Genomic DNA, 25,735 nt, shown 5'->3' with positions numbered 1-25,735 from the left:
AGGTTCATCAAAGAGCACCAAACAAACCTAGAGAGGTTGATTAGGAGTTAATGAGGGAAGGCCCTAGAGGATTTCATCCATTTGGCAAAGCAAGAAGGGAAAATGGCAGAGGATGCAGGGGAATTATGAGAAAGTGAGGGAAATGTACCTCCGTCAACATTTAGGAGAGCAAGCGAAGGTGCTGGTTTCATCCCAAACAGCTTTGATGTTTCTGCAAAAGCAAGCACTGAGATTATCTGCTCAAAGTGAGACAGGATGGGAGGGCTTCCAGACTGGCAATACTACTGATGATCCTAAGTCATCCTAGCTTTACACGGATCATCTCACTAAGGATTCACCGCCTCCTCATGGGAGGTTTTATTTTTATCTACGTTTTACAGGTAAGTGTTAAAGTATTCAGAGAGATTAGGTTATCTTCTGACTGTCACCTAGTTCAGAAGTGGCAGAATTGGAAAACGAACCCAGGTCCTGGGGTCGCGGCGTCACACTGACATTCTGGAAGCTTTTTCGGCAGACGCCACGGGGAATGTGTGCTCTCTGCCAGAGTGGTTTGGCTGCTCTGTAACAAGAGTGCTTTGGAGACTGTTGGAGAAGGCATGGTGGGGTTCAGCCTCAGAGGAGAAGGGTAAGAGGGGGAGGCAGATGCAGGCAGAAAAGAAGGCTCTTTCGTTGGAAGGACAGGAAGTGAACTGGTGTCGTCAAGGGTAATCTCTCAGGAGGCGGGAGACACTCCATGTGCAAAGGTCGTAGCCACCGGAGCATCTGCACACGGGAGGCCATGGACTTCCCAGGAACTTCAAAACAGACAGCTCAGGAGACAGAGTGGTAATGACGAGAGATGGAGGTCTGTCCCCAGTTATGAGGCAGAGGGCGGGGTGAGAGGGCGAATGGTGAATGACGGATGTAGGCAAGCAATATGGGAAGCCTCTCCTCTTCACCGCCGCAAACCAAACGCAAGTGTCCAGAGATTCGTCGAATCTTTGTGAGTTCTGGACAAGACACCGCCCGCCCTGGAAGAAGAGCCTCCATCTGCGCAAACATCTTTATACACCACGTGACTGAGACGAGGCTTCCAGGAAGAATTCGGCCTTTGCATTTGCGGTGACCCCTGCTAGTCCAAAGCAAACACTATCCCAAGGCAAAAAGATACGATGTTGTAATGGATCTGAGTCTGCAGAGCTGGCGCGGGGAGGCTACCGGAAAGGGTGCAAGGGTCTCCCTAACTTTGAGCGGAAGGGTGGATGGGGCGCTCACCTTGCCTTTCCAGGTCTGGAGAGGTGGCCTGTGATCCTGGGGGACTGAGAAGCAGCCCTCGTGCGAGACAGAGAGAGCCTCTAGGAGGGCAATAACTATGCTTCTTTCATTTTTTTTCCTTTCTCAGTGCCTGGTTGTGTGTTTGGCAACTCACAGGTGCTTTATGAAAGGAAACTGAATGAATGAATGAATGAATGAATGAATGAATGAATGAGTGGGCATGATTGTGCATGTTCCTCGGCTCAGTCCGCTTGCAGCCCGTTTTAGATCAACAAACATCCTCAAGATTACCCCGAAGACAGTGCACACGCATGTCAGAGACAGAGGGTCGGAGACGTCCAGGCTGCACACACGCTCCCTCCTGTCTCAGGCTTCACTCCCTTTTCACGGAGGAAACTCACCTCCTCTCCTGCTCCCCCCCTCACAGAAGACGGAGGCCAGCTCTAACGGCCTTGGCCCCAGTTTGCTTGTATAATTAATGTGGGATTTTTCCTCCTCTAGTAAAAAATGACCTTGTCAAACCAGAGACGACAAAATCTTGGTTACTGAGCGATTGCGGGCTCCCTGCTGGGATGGCATCCCGGGCCCTGCAAAGAGAAATCTAATAAAATCAGTGTCGGGGGCTCCCTGGGTGCCAGGTCCCCTGCTGCCTGACCCCACGATCCCAATTTATTAGCCAAACCCAAGGAAGCAGACAAACCTCGCTGGCTCCAGACAGGAGACTTCCAAGCGGGAGCTAATGTGGGGGCTGGGGCTGGATTTCAGCAAAAATGACAAGGGAAATGACAGGAGGTGCCAGCTCGACCGGGGAGTCTGGGGAAGCCCTATTCAGAGGATCTTGCTGCCTTGACAGGGCCGATTTTAACTCGGTGGAGGAATGTGTTAGACTGGCCCATTGGGAAGGGAAGCTGGTCTTTTCTCTCTGCACTGTTATTAGCCGGACCATGGACCTCACGCCTTATAGTAGCCATGTTCCTGGGAGTCAGCAGGCGTCAGTAGAGGGATAGCCAGAGCATAACATTTGCACGAGGCGTTTCCATTTTGTAAATTGAGCACTTCTGGCTGTGCCCGGGAGTTTTAAATGTACTGTCACTATTTACCCTTCGGCACAACCAAAGCCCTCTGTGATGGGAATACTGCTTAGGATCATACACTAGCTTCTTCCCTGATTAGCTGAATGATCTTGGGCCAGGTACTTAACTTCTTCACCTATAAAATGGGATAAGAGTGCTCATCTCATAAGTCTGCTGATGAGGATTATAATAGGAGAAAGCAAAATCAACCCACAGAAACTATAGCGTTTCTCCATAGCAGCAAAAATCAAGTAAATGGGAAAAAGGGGGGGAAGAAAAGAAAAGAGTTTATTCCAAATAGTTCACGAGAATTCTCACGTGTCTAGGAATTACCTGAACAAAGAACATAAAAGTCCTATGGACAAAATGCTAAAACTCGATGAAAGGATATACAAGATAGTCTGATGATTTGAGGGATATTCCATATACTTAGGAATGAGACGTCACAATTTTGTAAAGCTATCCGTTATCTTCAAATTAAACTATGACTTCAATGCAGACACACACAAAAAATTCCAGCTGGGTGTTTTTAAGGATCTAGAGACTAGAAACACACACACACACACACACACACACACACACACACACACATGTATATGGAAATGTAAAGGTCCACATATATCTAAATTCATTTTGGAAAAGAAGCCTAAAGAGGAGACATACGCTGCACCAAATATTAAAATATATTATGAAGCCACAGAAATAAAAACAATATGGTAGTGGCTGCCCAAATGATAAATGCCATCAATGGAACAGAAGAGGAAGCTGTTGGGTGGATATATATATATATCTGAGTGGTTGATATATAATGAAGATGACAAGACCATCAGGAATTTTTTCCACCAGGTTTGACCTATGGTGCTGGAAAACCCAACTCACTGCTTGAATTTCAGTGGAAATCTCTTCATTATAAATAAAAGCGTCTTCAGATGGATGAAAGGGCAAAAGGTAAAAGGTAAAACTCTAAGGTGAATCACAGAAAATACTATTCTTGTAATCTAGGAGTGCGGAGAGATTTCCTTAAAAAGTCTCCTAAAGAACAAATCGTGCATGGTCAAGATTAAGAATTCCTGATTATAGGGGCACCTGGGTGGCTCAGTTGGTTAAGTGCCTGAGTTTGGCTCAGGTCATGACTTCACAGTTTGTGAGTTTGAGCCCCATGTTGGGTTCTGTGCTGACAGCTCAGAGCCTGGAGCCTGCTTCGGATTCTGTGTCTCCCTCTCTCTCTGCCCTTCTCTCTCTCTGTCTCTCTCTCTCAAAAATAAATATTAAAAAAAATTTTTTTAAAGAATTCCTGATTAAAAAATGCCTCAGACATGGTTAATAGACAGTTAACAGATGGGGAGAAATTATTTGAAAATTATGCACAAGTTTTAAAACTGAAAAAGGACTAATATGTAGAATATATAACAAATTCCCACCCATCAAGAATTACACAATAAGGCAAAAAGCACGAACAGGCTGGACACAGAAGTGGTGTTAATGCGCAATAAATACAGGAGGGACACTGCAACTCAGCAGTCAGCAGAGAAATATGAATAGAAAAAAGCAATGAGATGTTACTTTACCCCATCATATTGACAACAACTATGATCATTGGATAATGTTGGGAGGGATGTGGGTATGTTTGTATGAACTATTGTTAAACTGCTCCGTTCAGAATGAAACCCGAGAAATCCTTAGTCTGGTGATGTTTGAGATTACTCTATGATGCTGTAATTTCACTCTTGTGTGTACAGTATACTTGAGAGGAAGATGTCCATCATTAGCCTTGTTTGCAGCCGGACTTGTCAAACTGTGGCCGATGGGCCACGTCTAGCCACACCCATTTATTTACACACTGCCTCTGGCTGCTTTTATGCTACAACAGCACTGTTGAGTCCTTGCAACTAAGACCTTAGGGCCCACGGAGCCAAAAATATTTACTGTCTGGATCTTTCTAGAAAAAGTTTGCTAACCCCCAGTTGAAAGTATCAGAACTCCTATAGGCAACCTGGGAGTCCTACTGCTGAGGGCAAAGTCACGTAAAATATAATGGACATGTACCGTGGAACACAACTTGGCTCCTACAAGCCATAAACTGTGTGAGGTGTATACATTTCTGTGTATACAAACACAGAAATACCTGCTCAAAAGGATGCTGAATGCAAGGAAGGAAGAAACAGAACCACGTTAACAGTACTTGAACTTATGTTTATAACTTGTTATCGTGATGACAACACTGTACATTTTGCAAAGGTAGGCACAAGATCAAGGTGTCACATCAAAGGCATTATGGTGGCCGGAATGAGGAGTGGTAACATACGGATAAAACACCAGGAGGGGGCCATTGCATGACCTGATGATGGAGGCGTGCTACAAAATGGGAAACGTGATTTGCTCACTCCCTCATGCCTAAGATACAAGGGAGTTAACATAGAAATTGCTTCGTACAATGTCAAGCACGTTGTGAATTTTCAAGAAGTACTCATTGTCACTGTCATCGTCAACGTCATCAGCACCGTCACCACCACCATCATTCTCATTTCATTATTAATCTTTTAAAAGTGACATACTAACCATGGAGCTAAAATCACTAAAGAGGAACATGCTTAAGACAACCCTGTTTCATCGGGACCCTCACATAAACAGACAGACAGTAAATCTCTTCAGAGGAGCAAAAGGGATTAAATTTATGGAACCCATGAATTGATGGATAAGGAAAAAGGGCTTATTTACTGCCACAGTCATCTTTTCTGTTCACCAACCATTTGTCTTCCTGACTGCACATCCTTGTTCTCCTTTCGGTTGGATGGGGCTAAGGTACTCAGATACCTTAGCTCTGGCTGAGGAGTTGTTTGTGTAAGTCCTATGGGCCATCTTTGGGTCAGAGTATTAACTGTTCTTTCTAGACCTGCCAGAGCTCTCTTTCCTGCTGGCTTGGTGGCTAGCTGCATTTGAGAAGGTAGTTGGAGGGATTACAGTGATTGGAGCCCCTGACGTCCCGCAACGGAGATGCGGATGAAAGCCACTGAGATTTTCAGTGTTGTTTCTTACTCCAGCATAGCCTAGACTACCTGACTGACACGCCTTCCAAGTTCAACACTTACATGCAGGCACTTACAAAGATCCAGACACAGAATCGGAAAGACTCTCAGAGGACAGCGAATCCCAAAATTCTGACGTGGATTGAGTCAGATGAATGTCTAGACCAAGGGACCCGGTCCCAGTGAAGAAAAGCCCACATCCCCCCAACAAAAGCTCCTACTACCCGATCTCACCTCTTATCACTACTGAAATTCTTCTGTTTGGAGTCAAATGCTGCCTCCTTGCCCACATTTCACCCATTTGTCTTAGATCCTTGAGAGAGGATCTTGTCCCTTATCCGTCTCTCACATAACAATCCTTCAGGGAAGTGCAGAATAATGGCTCTGCAAAGATGTCCCCATCCTCATCCCAGAAACCTGTGAATCTGTTACCTTACGCGACAAAAGGGATTTTTGCAGAAGTGATTATGTGAGACGTCTCGGGGTGGAAGAGTGCCCTGGAGTATCTGAAGGGGCCTAATGCAGTCACAGGTGTCCTTATGAGAGAGAGGCCGAAGGGTCAGAGCAGGGGATGTGATGATAGAGGCGATGCAAGTGTTGGAAGGGAGACTTGGTCCGAGGAACCGAGGCAGCCTCTAGCAGCTGGGAAAGACAAGGGACAGATCCTCCTCCAGAGCTCCAGAAGGAGCGTATCCTTGCCAGCCCTTGGGGGTCAGCCCGGTAAGGCCCACCGCAGACTTCTGACCTCCAGAATTCTACGATACAAATTTGTACTGCCACCCTAAACGGGTGGCGACGTGTCACAGCAGAAACAGGAAACCCAAAAAGTCTGATTAGGGGCCATTATTTCTTTGCATTTTCTGGTTCTAAGCCAATTGCTTTTTTGCTACACCTAGCTTCATCTGTTAGCGTGGTTTCCCGATACTTTAAAAATTCGACCTCAGAATCCGGTTTGTTAATAAATGGATTCCTAGAACTTTGGCTTCATTTTTATTCTTGTTGTGACCTGACAAAGGAAACTTCCTGCAAGAATTCACCGTAGCTAGAGTAGACACCAAAGCAACATGGACTCTTCAAGAAGCTCCCTGAATCTGGGGGTCTACACGGACTCTAAATCCTTCCCACGGTTGATATCTGGTGCCATTTAGATCCACCTCCCTGATCCCATACTTGTTCAGTTGATTTTTTTTTATACTAAATACAGGTTCTACCAATCTCTTTGTATTACCAAGCAGGAGTTTGTTAACTTGTAAGTTGTGTGATTTAGTAAAAACGAACTACCTTTAAGAGTCTATATTGTGGCTTTAATAAGAAATCAAGAGTTTGACAGAACTTATCATATTTGAGAAAAGGACATGGCAGCCAGATCATAACTATCTAATTTTTTCTTCACTGGTTGCGATTTCGCAGGCCCTTTGTTAAAAAACAAGCAGTTATTGCCTTATTTATTTTCCAAAACAGTCGTCTGAAAAAGTCATATGAATATCATTACTGCTGTTTCCTAGCGGGGAAAATGTCAGTAAGGGATGGTTAAGCAACTTGCCCAATTTTCACAGCTAGTGCGTTGAGGGAGCTGGGCTGAAACCCAGGCCGTCTGACTCTGCGTATGGTGCCTTGAGTCCGTGCTACGGCATCACCCTTGAAGACATCTGTATGGCCCTCACTTGCCTCTGACTTGGATTTGTCTGCTTCCAGGTCCAGAGGCAGCCTGGAATGTGTGGACACTGTCCTTGGATATGAAAGGACCTGACAGCTCATTTTTGATGGATCACATTTCTTAGAATAAGCACAAAATAAATATTTTCCATTTGCTGAGTGATTTTATCAAGCCTCTCTGGGTTGAGCTTCGGAGGGGAGAGAGGAAACAGGTTTCACGGTGAAAGCCTGAGAAATACCTCTCGGGCAGTCAAGGGTGAGGGGTTAGTAATGGGTGACTTCAGCCCCTAGTCATGCTCACCTGGCACAGGGAACTCTGGGTGGTTTGGCCCAAACTCTTCACAATAAGCTCCTCGTTTGTCCTCCTGAGTTGATGGTCTGGTGGAGAGTTTGTCTGTGGGAATTTGTTCCAGGAGAGACCCAGCTGCATCTGACAGGAAATGAAGAAAAGAGAGACAGAGGCATAAATCTTTGGCCTTCTGCCTCTTTCTTGGGAATCTGTTCTCTCCGGCCCAGAAGTGTGGAAATGAGTAACTAGTGAGTTTCAAAGCCTGGATGAGTGTCATACCAGTGGGTAGACATGTGGGGCCCCCTGAAGAGAGAACTGTCCCTTTTGGAGGAAATATCCCTATCCAATCTGAAAAACTGACATTAGCCATTAAGCACATGAAAAAATGCTCAGCCTCATTAGTCATCAGGGAAATGCCTACCAAAGCCGCAATGAGATACCACCTCACACCCACTATAATCAAAAAGACAGACAATAACAAGTGTTGGTGAGAATGTAGGGAAATTGGAACCCTCGTACCCTGCTGGCGGGGACGTAAAAATGGCACAGCTGCTTTGGAAAACAGTCTGGAGGTTCTACAAAAATGGCAAACATGGGCTTCCCCCAAACTCAGCAATTCTACTCCTAGGAATGTACCTAAGAGAGCTGAAAGGCGTCGGCTAGGTGTAGTCTCTTGGGAAGTCTCAATCGTCTTGATCTCCGGTGTGCCCTATGCCCTCCAGCCGTACCCTGGTTTATTTTGTGCCATATTCCCTAATGATGAAAGTCGGAGGAAGAGGAGTACAGACAAACCTGTAATTGGCAGTCACCAGCGATGTAGCATGGTCCACACGAGAGAGTCGAAAAGCACAAGGTAGGAATGGAGGGTGAAACATCGGGAAACGGATTTCAGGGAGCAAGAGTGGAGGCAAATGAAACGAACATTTTCAGCATAAAAGAGAGAAAAGTGTAACCCTCTGGGCCTGATCAACAATGGAGCCTTGGGGGAAGATCCCGCAGAGTATGAAGCCTCATACTCTTGGGTGTTGGAACCTGATCCCTGGGACTTCTCAAGGCTTTTGGTTCCTTGGAGGCCCGTAGGAAAACCAGCAATGCTCTTTAAAGGGTTTTCTCCGTTTGCAATTACTACCTTCAGGTAGAATGCCTACACTCAGCTAACAGTCAGTTCCAAGCAATCCCAGACTTGTCCACATGGGTCCGGGCTTTACTCATAGGCAGCGCGTACATTCTGTGCCATGGGAGTGCTGGGTCCCGTGTTCACCAACTTGAAAGTACCAAAGAATGTGAAGGACTTCTCACTCCACATCGACGTATTTGGCCGATAGAATTCTTTCGAATTGTCTGATTCCTCTAAGTTTTTGTTTCCCTTGATCCACCTCCTCTCAAAATCAAAGGCAACTAGCCTTCCACAATTATTTATCCTTCCTGACCATTTAATGCTATGTCTATGACTTTCTACGTACGTTGCTTATTTGTGTGTAGCATATGAGTTTCAAATTTCTATCAAATAGTCAAATGCATTTGAACCTGTTTCTACTGTGTTTTCTATTTACCATGCGTTTTCTGGGTGTGTCCCCGCCCCATCTCATTTCCTGTTTTTGCTCAGAATGTTCTAGGCAGTTTCATGTTTTATGGGGGTTCCCCCCCCCTTTTTCCCCTACTTTTTTTTTGGGAAGTTACAGATCGCCCATTATTTTAGTCGTGACCCTTGAAGTTGTTAGCATGCATAATTACCTTAACAAAGTCTCAGGTTAGGCTACCCGTCTGTCTCGTTTCTTAGAGTCAAAAAAGCCTTTGAAATTCTTTGACTTGGGTCTTTCTACCTCCCATCTTCTATGTTACTGGTTTCCTTTATTTTAATTTCTCCCTTTCTCAGCTATCCCCTAAATAAGACATTATTATTATGAATTGTTACATTCTAAGGGATTTTTAAAAGATTTACTGTTATGTCTACCACTTTTTTTCTTACCATTGCTTCCTGTATTCCTCTTCTTCCTACTTGAATCAATTTCTATTTTTCTGAATCACATCCTGGTAGAAGAGAGAAATCACATAGGATCTTTGCTAAACACATAGTAACCCATCATCGCTTGTAATCATATCAGCAATTCTACAGAATATTGATTATTATTCCCATTTTACAGAAAAAAAAAAGAAAGGCATGGAGAGGAAAGTGACATGCTTAACCGAAATTATAGAACTGGTATACTTCAGATGCAACCAGATGTTCTGTTCAAAGACATTAAGGAAGCATCACACTTATAGTCAAATAGAAATATCTTGGGGGGATCAAGAAGAAAGGTGGGGGTTGTGGAGTGCTTGTTGGCAGGCCGTGGTGCTTAAACTCAAGTGACTTATATGAGAAACGTACTGACAAACCATCCATTATCCCCAAAAAAACTGCTTCAATGGAGAGTTTTCCAAGCCTGAGGGTTGGATTTGGCCAATAATTAATCTGGAGCAGGGAGGGTGCTGTGCTGGGGAGGCAAGTAATACTGTCACATTGCTAGTTTGGCTTTACTCTTCCTAAACATCTGAATCCTACAGTTTAAGAGAAAATGTTTGGAGGTAACCATTTAAAAATTTTAAATTAAAATGTATTAATTTTAAAATTAATAATTTATTACAATTTAAAATTGTTAGCTACATAGGTTTTTTTTTTTTTAATGTTTATTTATTTTTGAGAGACAGAGAGAGACAGAGCATGAGCAGGGGAGGGGCAGAGGGATAGGGAGACACATAATCCGAGATAGGCTCCAGGCTCTGATCCGTCCGTTTAGAGCCCGACGTGGGGCTCGAACTCACAAGCCGTGAGATCATGACCTGAGCTGAAGTCAAACGCTTAACCCACCGAGCCACCCAGGTGCCTGCTACATAGGTTTTTTTTAAAGACTTTTTTTTTAACGAGCACTTTAAGTTTTACAATAAAATTGAGAGGACGATACAGAGATTTCCGATATACTCCTGCCCTTTCACATGAACTGGCTCCCGTGTTATCAGCATCAGTCCCCAGAATGTATATGTTTTACTAAGGATGAACCTACTTTGACGCATGATGATCTCACAGAGTTCATAGTTTACTTTAGGGTTCATTCTTGGTGCTGAACATTCTATGGGTTTGTACAAATGTATAACGATGTATACCCATTATTATAATAACATCAGAGTATTTCCACTGTCCTAAAAGTCCTTGTGCTCTGTCGATTCATCTCTATCTCCCACTGCTAGATAGGTTTTTACTTTAAAATTTTCAAAACATCTGAGTCAGAGCCTGAGCAAAACACATTCCATCAAAGCTCATTCAGGGTGGATGCATGATGGCTGGTGATGTTTATGAAGATAACATTATGATATTATGATATGATATTGGTAATTTGTCGTTGCCAGTCATTGCCTTTGGTGATGTTTATGGTTGTTTGTTGACTTGAAGCCCTTTGGGGATAATGATAATAATAATAAATAATAATAATAATAATAATAATCTTAAAAATGTATCCAAAGTCAATGTTAAACAGTGCGCAAAACAAACCACACCAATTGCTGGACAAGATAATGCACCCAATCTGTCCGTGGATGCTATGCTTCTCACGAGCATGGAATTTACTTTCACAACTAAAGTTAGATCATTAAAACTGCCGCCTGTTTGGCGGTGACACATTTTGCAGCTCAAATCCTCCTTAAAACAAAACTTGCGCTCATTAGAAGGGTGACAATGTGCTGAGAACACCCACAAGCACCCTCCCCTGGCGCTCTGTCCTTACTGGCTTGCTTACATTCCAGCAAGTTGACACCTTGGTTTCACGGGCAATTTTAGCAGACCGTTGATTCTGGGGACCACCCATCCTCAGGTGAACTCAAGGAGAGTTGTTCCTCCCCAAATGAAACCCGCCTCACCTAATTCAAGTGACTTTTGTGTGAAACTTGTGACTTTCAGGGAACCTGCTGCCCACAAGCCCTTCGATGGTGTGGACGTGTCAGAGTCAGGAGAATTGCCATCACTGAAATGCCAAACCACAATCTGATGCTAATGCTGGCTAGCTGTGTGACCTTGGTTACATGACTCAATCTTTCTCTGTCTTGGTTTTTCCATCTGTAAAATGGAATTGTAATGCCTACCCCATGAGAGTGTTGAGGTGGTTCAATGAAGGCAAGTGAAGTTCTTACTGAATAATCAGTAAATGTTAATTATCAGCAGTTCATAGAAGCTGATTAGACAGGGGCTGAAATCAGCATAAGATGGGTCAAGGTCAAGGCAATGTCTGGGCAAATGGGAGACATTTCAATATTAGAGATCCTGTCACTTGAGCTTTTCTGAACAGAACTGACTTACTCTCCTAGTAATATTACTCTATTACCATACTATTGATGGTGATTGGTAATCATTCTAAAAATTACACAGAAAAGGAACAACCAGCTGGCTGTACTATTACAACTTATTCCAAGTTAGAAGTAAATGTGCCCTCCCGCCTGCCCCATTTCACCACTCCACAGCACCACGACAATCTGCTGGACCTCATCTTCCTGACTTTACAGATACACCCATGTCTCATCCATATCTGTGTCTGTATCTAAATATCTCATCTGTTCCAAACGTACTTTGCCAAGGATCATGCAGTACATGATGACCTATAATTTCCTTATCTGGTAACATCATGTACATCTTAACCTATCAGGGTACACAAATCTTCCTCGTCGTTGCTAACGATTAGTAACACGAGTCTTAGCAATCTGGGCTTTCACCTGGCAATTTTTATCTTCTGTGGTTTAATTACATTTATACAGCGGTCAAAAGAAAGTTGCCATTGGGATCAGCCTCAAAAAATCGATTTCTTGAATTAAATACATTGTTCAGCCTTACTAAGTGGAGAGAATTAAGCTGCATTGTGTTGCTTGGGTTCTCGGTCTCATGCATCTTCTCCTTCCCATGGGCTCAATGTTTTGGTCTACTGGGCCACAGTGGACAAGTCTGCTGGGTTTGGGAATGAACTTTAGTGTGGTCCCTAAATTTCAGGCAGTCCAAATTCAAAGCTTCGTGGGAACTCAGTGTGGCAGTGCTTAACCTTCTGCTCCTCTAGACCCCAAATAGCAATGGACTACTTGTTCAGGGTTTTTCAAGATTTGCTTAAGTTAAAAAAATTCAGTCTTATTTTCCCTTGAACTGGACGGACCCTGACCTCAAAGGTGGGAGGTTGGAAAAGATGGCTTAGTACTCGTTAGGACTAATTCTCACTGAGGATTCCAGAGAAAAAGGAGAAGGCATGCACCAAAGGGAATATATGTTGCTTTGTACACAGATGAACAATGGCAACCAAAGGATCTATAACCCTGATGTCTCATGAAGCAGTAAGGAGGAGACGAACAAAAGGAAGAAGACAGGAAAGGGAATGGAAACTTCTAAAGCACTGTGCCATCCAATATGGTAGCCACTAGTCACACGTGGCCAGTAAGCACTTGAAATGTGGCTAGTCTGAAATTCAGGGTGCTGTGGGTATACAATGCCTACCAGAGTTCAGAGACTTAGTGCGAGAAAAGGAATGTCAAAGATGTCACTAATAATTCTTATAATGACTTCATGTTGACATGCTACTTTGCATACATTATGGGGTTTTTTTTTAATGTTTTTATTTATTTTTGAGACAGAGAGAGACAGAGCATGGGCAGGGGAGGGACAGAGAGAGAGGGAGACACAGAATCGGAAGCAGGCTCCAGGCTCCGAGCTGTCAGCACAGAGCCCGACGCGGGGCTCGAACTCACAGACTGTGAGATCATGACCTGAGCTGAAGTCAGATGCTCCACCGACTGAGCCACCCAGGCGCCCCTACATTTTGTTAAATAAACTACACTATTCAAATTCCTTTCACCTGTTAACTTTCAGTTTTCAAACATGGCTCCTATAGTGTTTGAAATGACATGTGTGGCTTATGTTGTATTTCTATTGGACAGCACTGCTCAACAGCTTTCTTCCACGAACAGATAAGGATAATTTCCTATTTCTTGATGTACATAGCATCTCTAGCAAAGTAAAAACTGTTTATATATTATTTATGTACATAGGCCTACGAAAATATCAATTTCCCCCGAAAGCTTTTCTCAGTAGCCCCTGAGATAAATCTAAGCCTTGCCCCTATTACACGTGCACAAATCATAAATTTGTGGATTCTAAATGAAAGCAGGCTCACCACACAAAGCACAGGAGAGACAGCAGAATTAATGTGACTCATCTGTGAGCCTAAGTTTGATTTAGAAAACCAGTGATTAGCACGGCAGCCCCACTCTCTATATAGACAAGGCAGAAAGAAACTAAACAACCTGAGCGGATTGAACAGATCACTCAGAGAGGCCTCAGAATTTGATGGCAATGTGGCCCCTATTCCCCTTCTGGCACCTGAAAGTGCATCTAACTGTTATGGCTTCTCAGTCTTTAATACTTCCTTCATCTCCATGAGACGCTTCGCTGGGGAGGGGCTGGCAGAGCTCTCTTCACTTCTGGCTGCAGGAGCACAGACACTGTGTCCAGGTGACACGATTCCATGGGTCAAGCCTGATGAAGGTGCCTGCCTCCGTCCTCCCCATCTCCCCAGTCCACTGGGGACCTCTGTTGGAGGAGACTTCTTCGCCCCTCCCGTGGCATCCTGAGCTTATTCTGTGGGTTATCTTCACGCCTACGCCCCCACACAGGTCGCAGCGGCCAAGAAACCTGGCTGTGCGGTGTCTGTGGAGGGAGGCATTGGGCTCAACGACATCTGCAGCCTGCTGCCAATGGCTAAATTGCAGTGCCGTGGGCCAAGGTTGAGGATACCTGTTACAGTGAGACCTCTTAACCAGAGAAGGCATGCCAAAGACGTAGCTCCTTTTCAGAAACTGTTACCAGAGGCAAGAAAACTGTGGTGGTAGAGGGGAGTGTTCTAGAGCCCCAAAGATGGGACACGATCGCATACCCTTATCTTTAAATGCTCAGGAAAGTAACACGAAGTAGTCCAGACAGCAGAAATACTATAGCCCAAGGGGTCAGAGGCAGAGATTGGAAAGGGGTAGGGCGCCTGATATTCTGGTGAGGTGGGGAAGTGAGTCTTGGATGGGGCAGAACGGCGCTCAGGCAAGGGAGGGAAGGCGACGGTAGCAGACGGTCAATCATATCAACAATCACGCTGACTGCGACCAGTAGTCGATTAAGTCCCTACTTTGCATCAGACACCGGAAGTGCTTCACGTGTATTGACTTATGTTCTCTTTAGAACCAGTCTGCTGTCCACTGCATTTGGTAGGCAAGAAAGCTGTGGCTATGGGGGCCTGAGTAAGTTGTCTAGCAGCACACAGCCGTTGACAGGTTTTCCTGGGATGCAGACACGAGCCTGTCTGACTCCGAAGCTCTGGATTTTCCGCGGTGCCAGGAAGACAAATCAGGAACACGTTCTGTTCTCTTATTCTTCCCAGTGTTGAGAATTTTGTGGGTATTGTCCTCGTAACCACTATAAATCGCAGGCGGCTGAGCCCTGGCTCGTGGAGAGAGTTGATTTCCACTTTGTAATTCTAGATCAGAGGCTCTTGATTTGGAGATGCCTGGAGACAGGTTTGATTGCCACCACTGAACTGCAGGTGCTACCCCCATGGAGTGAGTAGCCGCCAGAGAAGCTGCTAACCCATCCTATGATACACGGGCCAGCCCTTACCGTCCTTACTTACAAGCCTTACTCTTTCCATATCTTGTCGCTATAACGTTAGATTTTTCTGTCCAAGGGCATTTGCTAAAAAGTGCAAAGAGCTTTCCTAAAACATTGAGGGGTTTGTTTTAATTGTACCCGCAAAATAAGATTGACTTGTAACCTTCAGACTTACATGTGGGTTATGGGGAAATTAGATTTGTTGTGGAGAATTATATTTATGTACTTACAACTGGGTTACTATTTGTCGGAAGAGTCGAAGCGTGTTCACCGATCTTGTCTCTGTGAACCCGGTGACGAGGACTTCACTGAGTTTGTGAAGAGGAGTGACGTTAAACTGGTAACATTTTCAAAGGCCGTCCCCCTTGCCTGAATCTGTACAAGCAAAAATGCCAACGTACCTCAAAGAGAGTCATTTTGTAAAACATCTTGCGAATTTCCACAGCACTGGGAGTTCGGTGGTTAGAAGAAACTAGACGTGGCTCCTAACCTCAGGAGCTAAGTGTCGAACTGACAAGGGAGACAAAAATCCGAGGGATAATCACACCAAGAATAACACTACAGCTGTCATGACTGTGACGACAGAAAGACCCAGAGCATAAGGAGTAAACAGTCGGGAGCATGGCCTCGTCCTGGCGGCCTGGAGGGCTTGTCTGCAGAAGCGACACGGGACCTGGGTACTCATCAAAGTGGGCAGTGGGGGGCGCCTGGGTGGCGCAGTCGGTTAAGCGTCCGACTTCAGCCAGGTCACGATCTCGCGGTCTGTGAGTTCGAGCCCCGCGTCAGGCATCTGGGCTGATGGCTCAGAGCCTGGAGCCTGTTTCCGATTCTGTGTCTCCCTCTCTCTGCCCCTCCCCCGTTCATGCTCTGTCTCTCTCTGTCCCAAAAATAAATAAAAAAACGTTGAAAAAAAAAAAAAAACAAAAACAAAAACAAAGTGGGCAGTGGTTACTCGTGGCTGACGAGAACCAGTGTGAAGGCCTAGAGCCAGGGAGAGTCTCGGTGGGCAGTGTCCCTGGAGGTAAGGGTGTCCGAAGGAGTCGGAAGAAAGGCAGGAGCTGCACTTTCTGGGTCCAGACAGGCCGTGTTACTCAGTTTATGTTTTCACCCTGCCGTCAGCGTGGAGTGACGCAAACGTCAAAATTAATAGCACAAAGTGCTCAGTGTGCATTTTGCGAAGGCTGGTCTGGCCACTGGGTGGGGAATGGATGATGGCAGGAGCAGAGTGATGGCAAAGAGACCAGCTGGGAGGCGGCTGCACCAGCCAGGACAGAGATGCTGACGACTGGGTGTGCGGAGGTAGCAGTGGAAATGGAGGAGAGTAGGTGAAGTCGAGAAAGGAAGGTAAAATCTCCGGGGCTTTATATACAGTGGATGGTCTCTGATGGAGGAAGATGAGGCCAACAGAGGTGCGGAGGACTGACCCCTGGATTTGGGGCTTGTCTCATACACTGGGAACAGCCGAAACCCTGGCTGATGATTCAGAAGTTTTGTGATGCACCTGCACTGTCCTCTATGAATGAGCAGGGGGTAGGACTTGCCTCCCTATGATGGCATACGTTATTATTACCGGGTGCTTGATATGGCCTTTAACTCAGAGGAAAACAGCCATCAGCTCTGAAACAGGAGGGAAAGTCTGGGCCATCTGAACATTCAACTCAAGGATTCGAGCCCTGCCAAGTCCTAATCACAACGCCAACCTTTAAGCCCCTGTTTCCTTCTGTGCCAGTAATGACATTTGAAACAGGAAGGAGACATCTACTGAGAAGCAGGAGCCTCCTCAGTGAGCACACCGGTCAGTCCTTGCTGGGCTGTCTGCTTCGGCTGTTAATTTGCACAGGAACAGCTTCTGAGCTGATTCGATGACGGGTCCCTTGTCAAGACCAGCCATTTCAAGCTCACTTGCATTTCTGCTTTCTGCACATGACACAACCCGGGGCCAACAAAGAGTGAATAGGGGCAGAAACCATAGCCTGAAGAGGAAGGCGATGGGACAGTTGCCAAAAGCCAAGGGAAGAAGCACGAGGGACTACAGGGGGAGGAGGAGGAAGACTGCAAGTCCTGCTTGATGGATGCAAGGTCTTGGCTTGAGCCCAGGCAAAGAGCTGCCACTCTCCAAGGGGCACCGGCATGGGTCGCGAGCAGAAGGTCAGAGTCTAACTTGGACTCAAGTCCCAGCTTCGCAAGTTGTTAGCCTTAAGGCAAGTCACCTCATCCTTCTGAACCTCAGTTTCTTCCGGAAAGTAGAAACTGTGTCTACCTTAGATGGCTCTGAGGGCGAAGTGATTCTGCCACAGGTGTTGAGGAACCCTTCCGTTGGCTCCAGGCCTGTTGGGCAAACACCTAACTTCGAGGGAGGGAAAGGCGCATAGGAGAGTTTGCCTCTAGGTCCTTCTTCATCCCTCCACTCTCCTGACCAAAACCATATGGGCCTTAGACACGCACAGTCTTTGCTTCAATGCATCAGCTGACTTAGTGAGTTTCTCCATTGACCAAAGGCAAAGTAGCTGAGGTAGGCATTTCGATGAACCTTCCTGGGTAGCACACACTCATCTTTCTGAATCAGCTGGGTGAGGTAATGGGTGTTGGTCACATGCACTCTGAGTAGCCAGGGGATTTTAAACTACATCACTCTGATTGTTGTTGTTTCATCTGGTAAAATTAGGATTTTGCTTGAAATGGTTTAGTGAGAATACTCCTGGACTTTTTTTTTTTTTCCCCCAAAGCCATAAAGATGGCCTCTCAAATTTAGAAAATGCTGAAATGGTTGGAAAGTTTTATTAAGCTGTTTAGAATTTAAAACAGCAGCTTACAGCAAAGCAGTTAAGAAATAAACAGCATCTCCGCGTGTTTTCCACTTCCTTCATGGAGCAACTCAAATCTTGTCACATTAGGAAAAGGAGACAGATCAACTATGTAAACATCCTAAGCATCTTCAAGGAAAAACACTCCTCCCTCTCCAGCAGCAGATCCACTATTAACACGGCTGCTTGGTGAGTTATAGCATCTTAGACCTGGGGAACCCTTTACAAGCCACCCCTCGGTCTTTTTCCCAAGTCAACAAAAGTTTCCTTTAGGAAGAAGGGGTAAAGTTTTCCCCGTAAAAATTTTAAAGGCTAATTGCATCCATTAGAAGCAAAGTCTAATCTGTGTTTCATTTCCAGCTCTAACTTCTACTTGTATCTCTCTTCAGGTGCCTGAAGAGGCAATCACTGTCTCATCTAAGAAGATCTTCCCTTCTTTCTGACATCATTAGGTTCCCGCTTCTCCCAAAGCTTGTGTTATAACCTCCTCTGTGAGAAGCTTTCCTCACCTTTGGGAGAACCACACTGCTACCTGTACTGAGTAATCTTGCAACGGTGTTCATTCTTTCTCCCCTTAGTATATTTCCCCATGAATAAGTTCTTCAGTCTAAGGTCACATTTTGGGGGGCTTTGAGTGGACAATTCATGCTGACCATTGACACCACAGGGCTCTAAAATACCAAGGAGACTGTGAACACATCCTCGCCCCAAACTCCAGAGAGGAGATATCACTTATTAAAGAACGTGTAGGTACATAATGGCATAACTGGAGTCCAGACTAGATCTCCCAACTCTCAGCCCAGCTCTTCCTCAATTATAACATATCAACAAGTCTGCATTTGACCCTTTTTCTAGAAGAATATAACAGGCAATCAATAAATTTGTATTGAGTGACTGAATTGGTACTGAATGAGAAAATAAGAATATTTCCTTAGGAATTTGGTTTTAAATAAAACATTTGTGCCATGTCACATGGCAGAACTCATGATCACCAGCCCTTGGTCACGTATGGATGTTTGTGGAAAATCTCGGTGATGAAAAAGACAGTGTCATCCTGGAACTCACTAGAGCTAGGTCAGTGAAAATCAGAAAGCATCTGATGCTGTTTTGATTCCAAATCTTATTTGCCAAGTTGTCTAGGTTGTGAAATTAGAAGTCCATTAATTTACTAACTCAGTCAAAGCCAGTGATTCTGGAAAAAGTAAAATAACATATTGGAATGAAGATAAGAAGATATATCCCAAATTCTCCTGCCCTTAGTGGCTCAAGATTGCCAGGGCCTTCCTATTCCTGCCCAAGCACCATCATCTTGGGAAGCCCTCTTTGTCAGTTCCCAGAGTGTCTCTCCTCTTTTGGCTTCTGAACATCCATCACTCATCCAATAGACAGGGGTACTAATGTTCCCCTACCTCAGCGCATTCAGTAGAAGGGTTTGGAAAGCCCTTTATTTGCATAGCTACCTGTCTCAATACCTAGCAGGTATCTATCTTTCTTTTCCTAGGGAACGGTGGGCACATTTCTGCATTTGCTAGAACGTAGTTAAGTGATGTTGAGAACTTTGCATAGAAATCTGACCCAATGGTGCACCTCAAAACTATTAACAGAGGGAACTCTTTAAAAGAGGAAACCAATGGAATGGGAAAAGATATTTTCAAATGACATATCAGACAAAGGGCTAGTATCCAAAATCTATAGAGAACTCACCAAACTCCACACCCAAAAAACAAATAATCCAGTGAAGAAATGGGCAGAAAACATGAATAGACACTTCTCTAAAGAAGACATCCAGATGGTCAACAGGCACATGAAAAGATGCTCAATGTCGCTCCTCATCAGGGAAATACAAATCAAAACCACACTCAGATGCCTCCTCATGCCAGTCAGAGTGGCTAAAATGAACAAATCAGGAGACTATAGATGCTGGCGTGGATGTGGAGAAACGGGAACCCTCCTGCACTGTTGGTGGGAATGCAAACTGGTGCAGCCACTCTGGAAAACAGTGTGGAGGTCCCTCAAAAAATTAAAAATAGGTCTACCCTATGGCCCAGAAATAGTACTGCTAGGAATTTACCCAAGGGATACAGGAGTGCTGATGCCTAGGGGCACTTGTACCCCAATGTTTATAGCAGCACTTTCAACAATAGCCAAATTACAGAAAGAGCCTAAATGTCCATCAACTGATGAATGGATAAAGAAATTGTGGTTTATATACACAATGGAATACTACCTGGCAATGAGAAAGAATGAAATCTGGCCTTTTGTAGCAACGTGGATGGAACTGGAGAGTGTTGTGCCAAGTGAAATTAAGTCATACAGAGAAAGACAGATACCATATGTTTTCACTTTTATGTGGCTCCTGAGAAACTTAACAGAAGACCATGGGGGAGGGGAAGGAAAAAAAAAGAGAGGGAGGGAGCCAAACCATAAGAGACTCTTAAAAACTGAGAATAAACTGAGGGTTGATGGGGGGTGGGAGGGAGGGAAGGGTGGGTGATGGGCATTGAGGAGGGCACCTGTTGGGATGAGCACTGGGTGTTGTATGGAAACCAATTTGACAATAAATTTCATATTAAAATAAATAAATAAATTTATTAATTAATTAATAAAATCATGAAGATAAATAAATAAATTAAAAAGAGCTGGATCTTTGTTAGTGAAGAAAGAGACAGTCGGTGTTGTTGTAATTTGGGTACAAATAGTAGAATGGCTTAACTGGCGTTCGCCGTCTGGGGAAGCCAGGGATGGATACGCGGCTGTTACTAAGTGGATGAATGAATGGACCATCGGACTGAGTAATCTACAAGCTCCTTTCTCACATCTACATGGAGCAACAGACTTAACTTCTCAGGATGAGGAGCCTAAATGCCAAACTCACACTTCGTGTCTTTTCTGCAAAGTGTCTATTGATTGTCCTTTGCCTCTAGAAATTATATTCCATTGCCTGTGCCCTTACAACACCTTGCAGTCGACTGAACTATGTTCATCTCTTCATGGTGACTTGCCCATCTGTCCCCATGAGGCTGTGAGGAACTGGATGGTAGAGATCATGTCTTCTTTTTTAAAAGTTTCTGGTTTTATTATTTTTCACTTTATATTGTGAAATAATTTCAGACTTAGCCCAATGTTTCAGAGATGTATAGGGGTGCTTAGGTGGCTGAGTTGGCTGAGCATCTGACTCTCGATTTCAGCTCAGGTCATGATCCCGGGGTCGTGGGATTGAGCCCCATGTCGGGCTCTATGCTGAGCATGGAGTCTGCTTAAGATTCTCTCTCTTTCTCTCTCTCTCTCTCTCCCCCATATATGCTCTCACCCTCTCTAAAATAAAAATAAAAAACAACAAAAACATACAAATAATTTCTCTATAGCCTTCATCCAGATTCTCCACAAGTGCTAAAAAATTTACATTTGCTTTATAATTCTATCTGCCTATACACACACACACACACACACACACACACACACACTTTGTTCTGAAATTTGAATGGAGGTTTAACACATGATACCTTCATTCACCCCTAAGTACATCAGTGTGAATTTCCTAAAATCAAAATTTTCTCCTACAACCATAATTCAATCATCAAAATCAGGAAATTATCATTGATTCGTTACTAGTATCTAATCTGCAGGCCTTATTCAAATTTACTAGTTGTCTCACTAAATCCAGGCATTGGTCCAGGATATAACCTGGGATCACATCGTCGCATTTAGTTGTCACATCCCTTTAATCGGTCATGTACCTTTATTTTCCTTTAATTTGGAACAGGTCCTAAGCTTTTCTTTGTCTTTCATAATCTTAGCATTTTGGAATAGTACAGATTAGTTATTTAGTAGAACATCCCTTAATTTTGGTTTGTCTGAGGTTTCCTCATAATTAGATTCAGGCTATGCATTTTGGCAGAAGAACCATAAAAACGATCTTATGTCCTTCTCATTGCATCATATCATGAGGCACATGATGTGACTGTCCCATTTTGTGTGTGTGTGATGTTTACTTTAATTGTTTCGTGTAAGTTATATCTACCAGGCTTCTCTGCTGCAAAGTTACTATTATTCTCTTTGTAATTAATGAGTATCTCATGGGGCAATACTTTGAGACTCTGTAAATATTTTGTTTCTCATAGTACTTTCACTCATTTTAGCATCCACTAACGATCCTTGCCTGAAACAATTATTACTGTGGTGATTGCCAAGAGGTGATTTCCTAATTCCATCTTTCCTTCTAAGTTTATTAATTGGAATTCTGGCCTGTCTTTTCCATCTGTGTCCTGTTTGTCTAGTTCGGTCTGGTCCAAAGAAGGCATTATTTGTGCGAGTTGTTTTAGTTAGTTATTTACTTGGTGTTATCATTGAAACATCTGAAGCAAGAACATGGTTTGAGAGAAGAAATTATGCCTACGTAATAGGATGTGTCGTTCAGTAAACTTTAAATGGATTACAGTTCAAGTGGGTCTTTAAAAAATTAGCATGGATAAAGGCCTTTTGTAAAAGTTGTCAGAGAAGATAAAAGTGTCCCAAGACCCCTTTTGTAAGCTGAGAAAAGGCTTCAGAGTGAGGGCTTCCAGCCCCTCCTCTCTCAAGTGGGAGAGTGTTGGCTGTCTCAGAGCTAGGGGACTGAGATACGCCAGGCACCATATCTTCACAGACAGTTCCTACTGATTCTCTCTGCTCTCAAACTTCCTGCTTTTTTGTTTCTCTGTGATCCACACACAATAGAACTGATCTTTATGCTGGCCCATCACCCTTGACTCTTGGGAGGTGGACATATGATCACATTTAGACATGCATGATAGAGCCACAAGAAGGGTTAAATAAAGCTATTATATAGATGACACAACTAACTTTACCCCAGGGTCCCACAAGAACTTTCTTCCCTGCCCTCTCTTTCTTTTCTCACGTTCCCTGGACAGTGTTTTGCTGTCCTGAACTTGACCCTGGCTGCTGACCAGTTTATCCCCATGACTCAGCCCAAATACTGCCCAAGTCTTTACCTTCACCCCTCTGGGGTTTAGCATCTGGGCAAGTGGCTCTCATTCCTGGCCAGCCTCTGATCTTCCTTCCTGGAATCCTCCACTGCCACATCTGTCAGTTTGAGGTCGCTGACCCCATCTGGCTTTCCTTCTGGGCCACTGGCCCTCTCCCAAGGACAGCCAGAACTCCTGTGTTAATGATCTAGGGTCACATTGCTTCCCTGTCTATCCTGACTTAATAGGGGGAAAATCCATTTCCCTTTTTGTTCTCCAAAAGAGGTCAGACTTTCTCAAAAAGAATTTCCACTGAAAAATAAGAATAAAACAGAGATCGGAAGGTTAACCAATAGTTTAAAGAAATCCCAAGTGTCACACAAGATTTCATTTGGAGCATAGGCTGTATTAAATTTTCTAAGGTAGAATACAGGGAACCACAATATAGATGAGTACACCATCCAGCATTTTTGACTTTTAGGGAAATCCCTTGGTGAGGACATCTTTTTGAATTATTGAGTGTTTCCTGGTCCTACCTTATAAGAGAGCGATCGAAGTATAGTCCCATAATCTCACAGGATGCCTAACTCAATGAGGGCCAAGGATATAACTATGGTGCTCACAGACAAATCACCTGGGACTCCTCCAGATCTGGAATGGAGTAGGTGACCGAATGAACATTCACTTGAATTTTCTCAGAACACCCTCCGCAAAACTTCGGCATATCCCCGAAGTTCCAATACTTAAGGACCAGAACTATAGCTTTCAAACTAGAAGACTAGAAGATAAAGTTATATGCAAATGGGCAATTTTCAGTTGGCATTAGAAACTTACGCTTCTCATAGCAATCCACACGAGGTAGGGTAAACAGCCTAGTCTCTACCCAATATGTTCCTTTACATTTTTGGAAGGACTCAGGGTACTTACCAGCTTACTGCACATACAGTCCTAAGACCTGAGATCACCAAAATATTCAGAGAAAACAAGTGGAAATATGGAAACAGGGTTAATATGGTGGATAGCTGTCTCTGACAAGCTTGTCAATGACCACATAATTTTCCATGAAAGAAAATTCTTTTTTTTTTTTTTAAGTTTATTTATTTATTTTGGGAGCGGGGAGGGGCAGAAAGAGAGAGAATCCCAAGCATGTTCCACGCTGTCAGTGCAGAGCCTGACGTGGGGCTTGAACTCACGAGCTGTGAGATCGTGACCTGATCGGAAATCCAGAGTCAGATGCTTAACTGACTGAGGCACCCAGGTGCCCCCAAAAGCCTTTCATTACTGTCTTCTATCTACATTCAGTGTGTGTCTTCTCTTATTTTCAAACAAAAATTTGGAGTCCTCAATTAGACTTATTAATACTGGGACCATGATAAAATTGTCCAATGACTGAAGTTTCTTCATCCATAAGATGGGGGCATGACTCAGCCTATAATGTTATTATGAGGATTAAGTAGAAAATAAAGGACCTTGCATAGGACCATCCTGAAATGACTTGGGAAGTGGTTTTACTCCCAGAGTCTCCAGATAAGAACCCAGCCCAGCTGATACATTGACTTCAGCCTTGTGAGAGTCTCAGCAGAGAAAGCAGTCGAACCCACCAGGACTTTCAAACTTACGGAACTGCAACATAAAATGAGTCTTAGGCTAAGGCATTCAATTTTGTGATAATCTGTCAGGCAGCAATTTAAGACTGATACCCATCCCTTCCTTCCTTCTTCTTGCATTCATAAACATGTATTCTTGGCCTAGCATGTTCTGGGTACTGCTTCAGACACCCTATAAAAATCAGGGCATTTAATTCACAAAACACTGATACGAAGTAAGTTTTACCATCTCCACGTTCGTAAGCATGGGCATAAGGTTTTAGAATTTTGGAAACTGGTCTATAGCCCACATCTTTCTCTAACTTTGGGTCATCTCCATTTCCCCCCTCTTTCATACCAGACTTGGAGTTTCCTCTACAGACATGGTGGAGTGGAATGGCAGAATCTTCGGGCAGGGGAGGAATGAGAAACATTACTTCTGAGGTTGCCACGAAGACAGCGCAAAGTAGAAGCCAACATCGTGAGGTGGGAGCAGCCCATGGAGACTTCTGAGAACTTTCAATACGGTCCAGCTTGCTTTTCCCATCTACCTCTCAATTCCTGAGAACTGTGTTTGGCACAGTCAGCCAGAAGTCCTGCTTCTGTTCTGGAACTCGCTGGAAGGGATCACGGTAATGGTGACACCAACTAACATTCAATAAATATTTATGCTGTTCCAGGCATTAATTGATCTTCAAGCCTACCCTCTGCCTTTCCCGGGGAATGTTGTATCAAATCACATTGGAACCTGAGACAGAAGGAAACATGTCTGCTCTGGATTTAATGGAAGCGAACACATCAACAATACTCTCAAAATTTGCTTTATTGCTTATCTCATGTTCAGTTGAGAGAGTGTCATGTTGACAATTTCTCTTCACCAAGTGACAGTCTTAAGCAATTCTTAATTAACTTAAGCTGAAGTATAATGATCATAAACTGTATATCGGTATAAATAAGATACTTAAATTGGAAACGGTGTCGGTTTTAAACGTTTTCCGTATTTCCCAAACTACAGTCTTTTGAAAAAAAAAAACACAACATATAAAACACTAATAAAATACACAAAAATATGTGTATAGGGGCCCATAGTTTTCCTTTTGCCTCAGGCTCAATATGGTTCAATAGAGCAATGGTCTCTATTTAAGATTCTCATATTTTGTTCATCATGGATTGTTTTGCATTAATTTTGACTTCTAGGAAACATATTGCATTTAATTATTACTTATCTTGACTCCCGAGTTTCTTGGCTCCCTCTTCAATTTTACACCTGAACTGAATGCCTTACTTTCCTCACCGTAGTCCTGGCCCTTGCTCAGGGCAACCCAGCTTCTAGAGAAACATCTTTATAGAATTTTCTGTCCATTACGGAGAGTCCTAATTTAGCTGCCTTATTCTCCAGACATGTACTGGCAGATTTTAATATTTC

At 43.9% G+C, this 25,735-nt stretch overlaps 1 long non-coding RNA gene across 1 annotated transcript in view; it reads right to left on the bottom strand.

The window, feature by feature from the left end:
- Positions 1 to 9,331, bottom strand: part of LOC122237196 — a 66,472-nt gene extending 57,141 nt beyond the window's left edge. Inside the window, exons 1-2 of the long non-coding RNA XR_006215461.1 lie at positions 9,268 to 9,331; positions 7,311 to 7,439 (exon numbers count right to left, since the gene is read on the bottom strand). This is a non-coding gene — a long non-coding RNA (uncharacterized LOC122237196). The remainder of the gene's footprint in view (positions 1 to 7,310; positions 7,440 to 9,267) is intronic.
- Positions 9,332 to 25,735: the final 16,404 nt, after the last annotated feature.

The sequence above is a fragment of the Panthera tigris genome, chromosome A3, assembly GCF_018350195.1.
Source record: "Panthera tigris isolate Pti1 chromosome A3, P.tigris_Pti1_mat1.1, whole genome shotgun sequence".
Lineage (NCBI taxonomy): Eukaryota > Metazoa > Chordata > Mammalia > Carnivora > Felidae > Panthera > Panthera tigris.
This window is presented reverse-complemented; position numbering and strand designations above follow the sequence as displayed.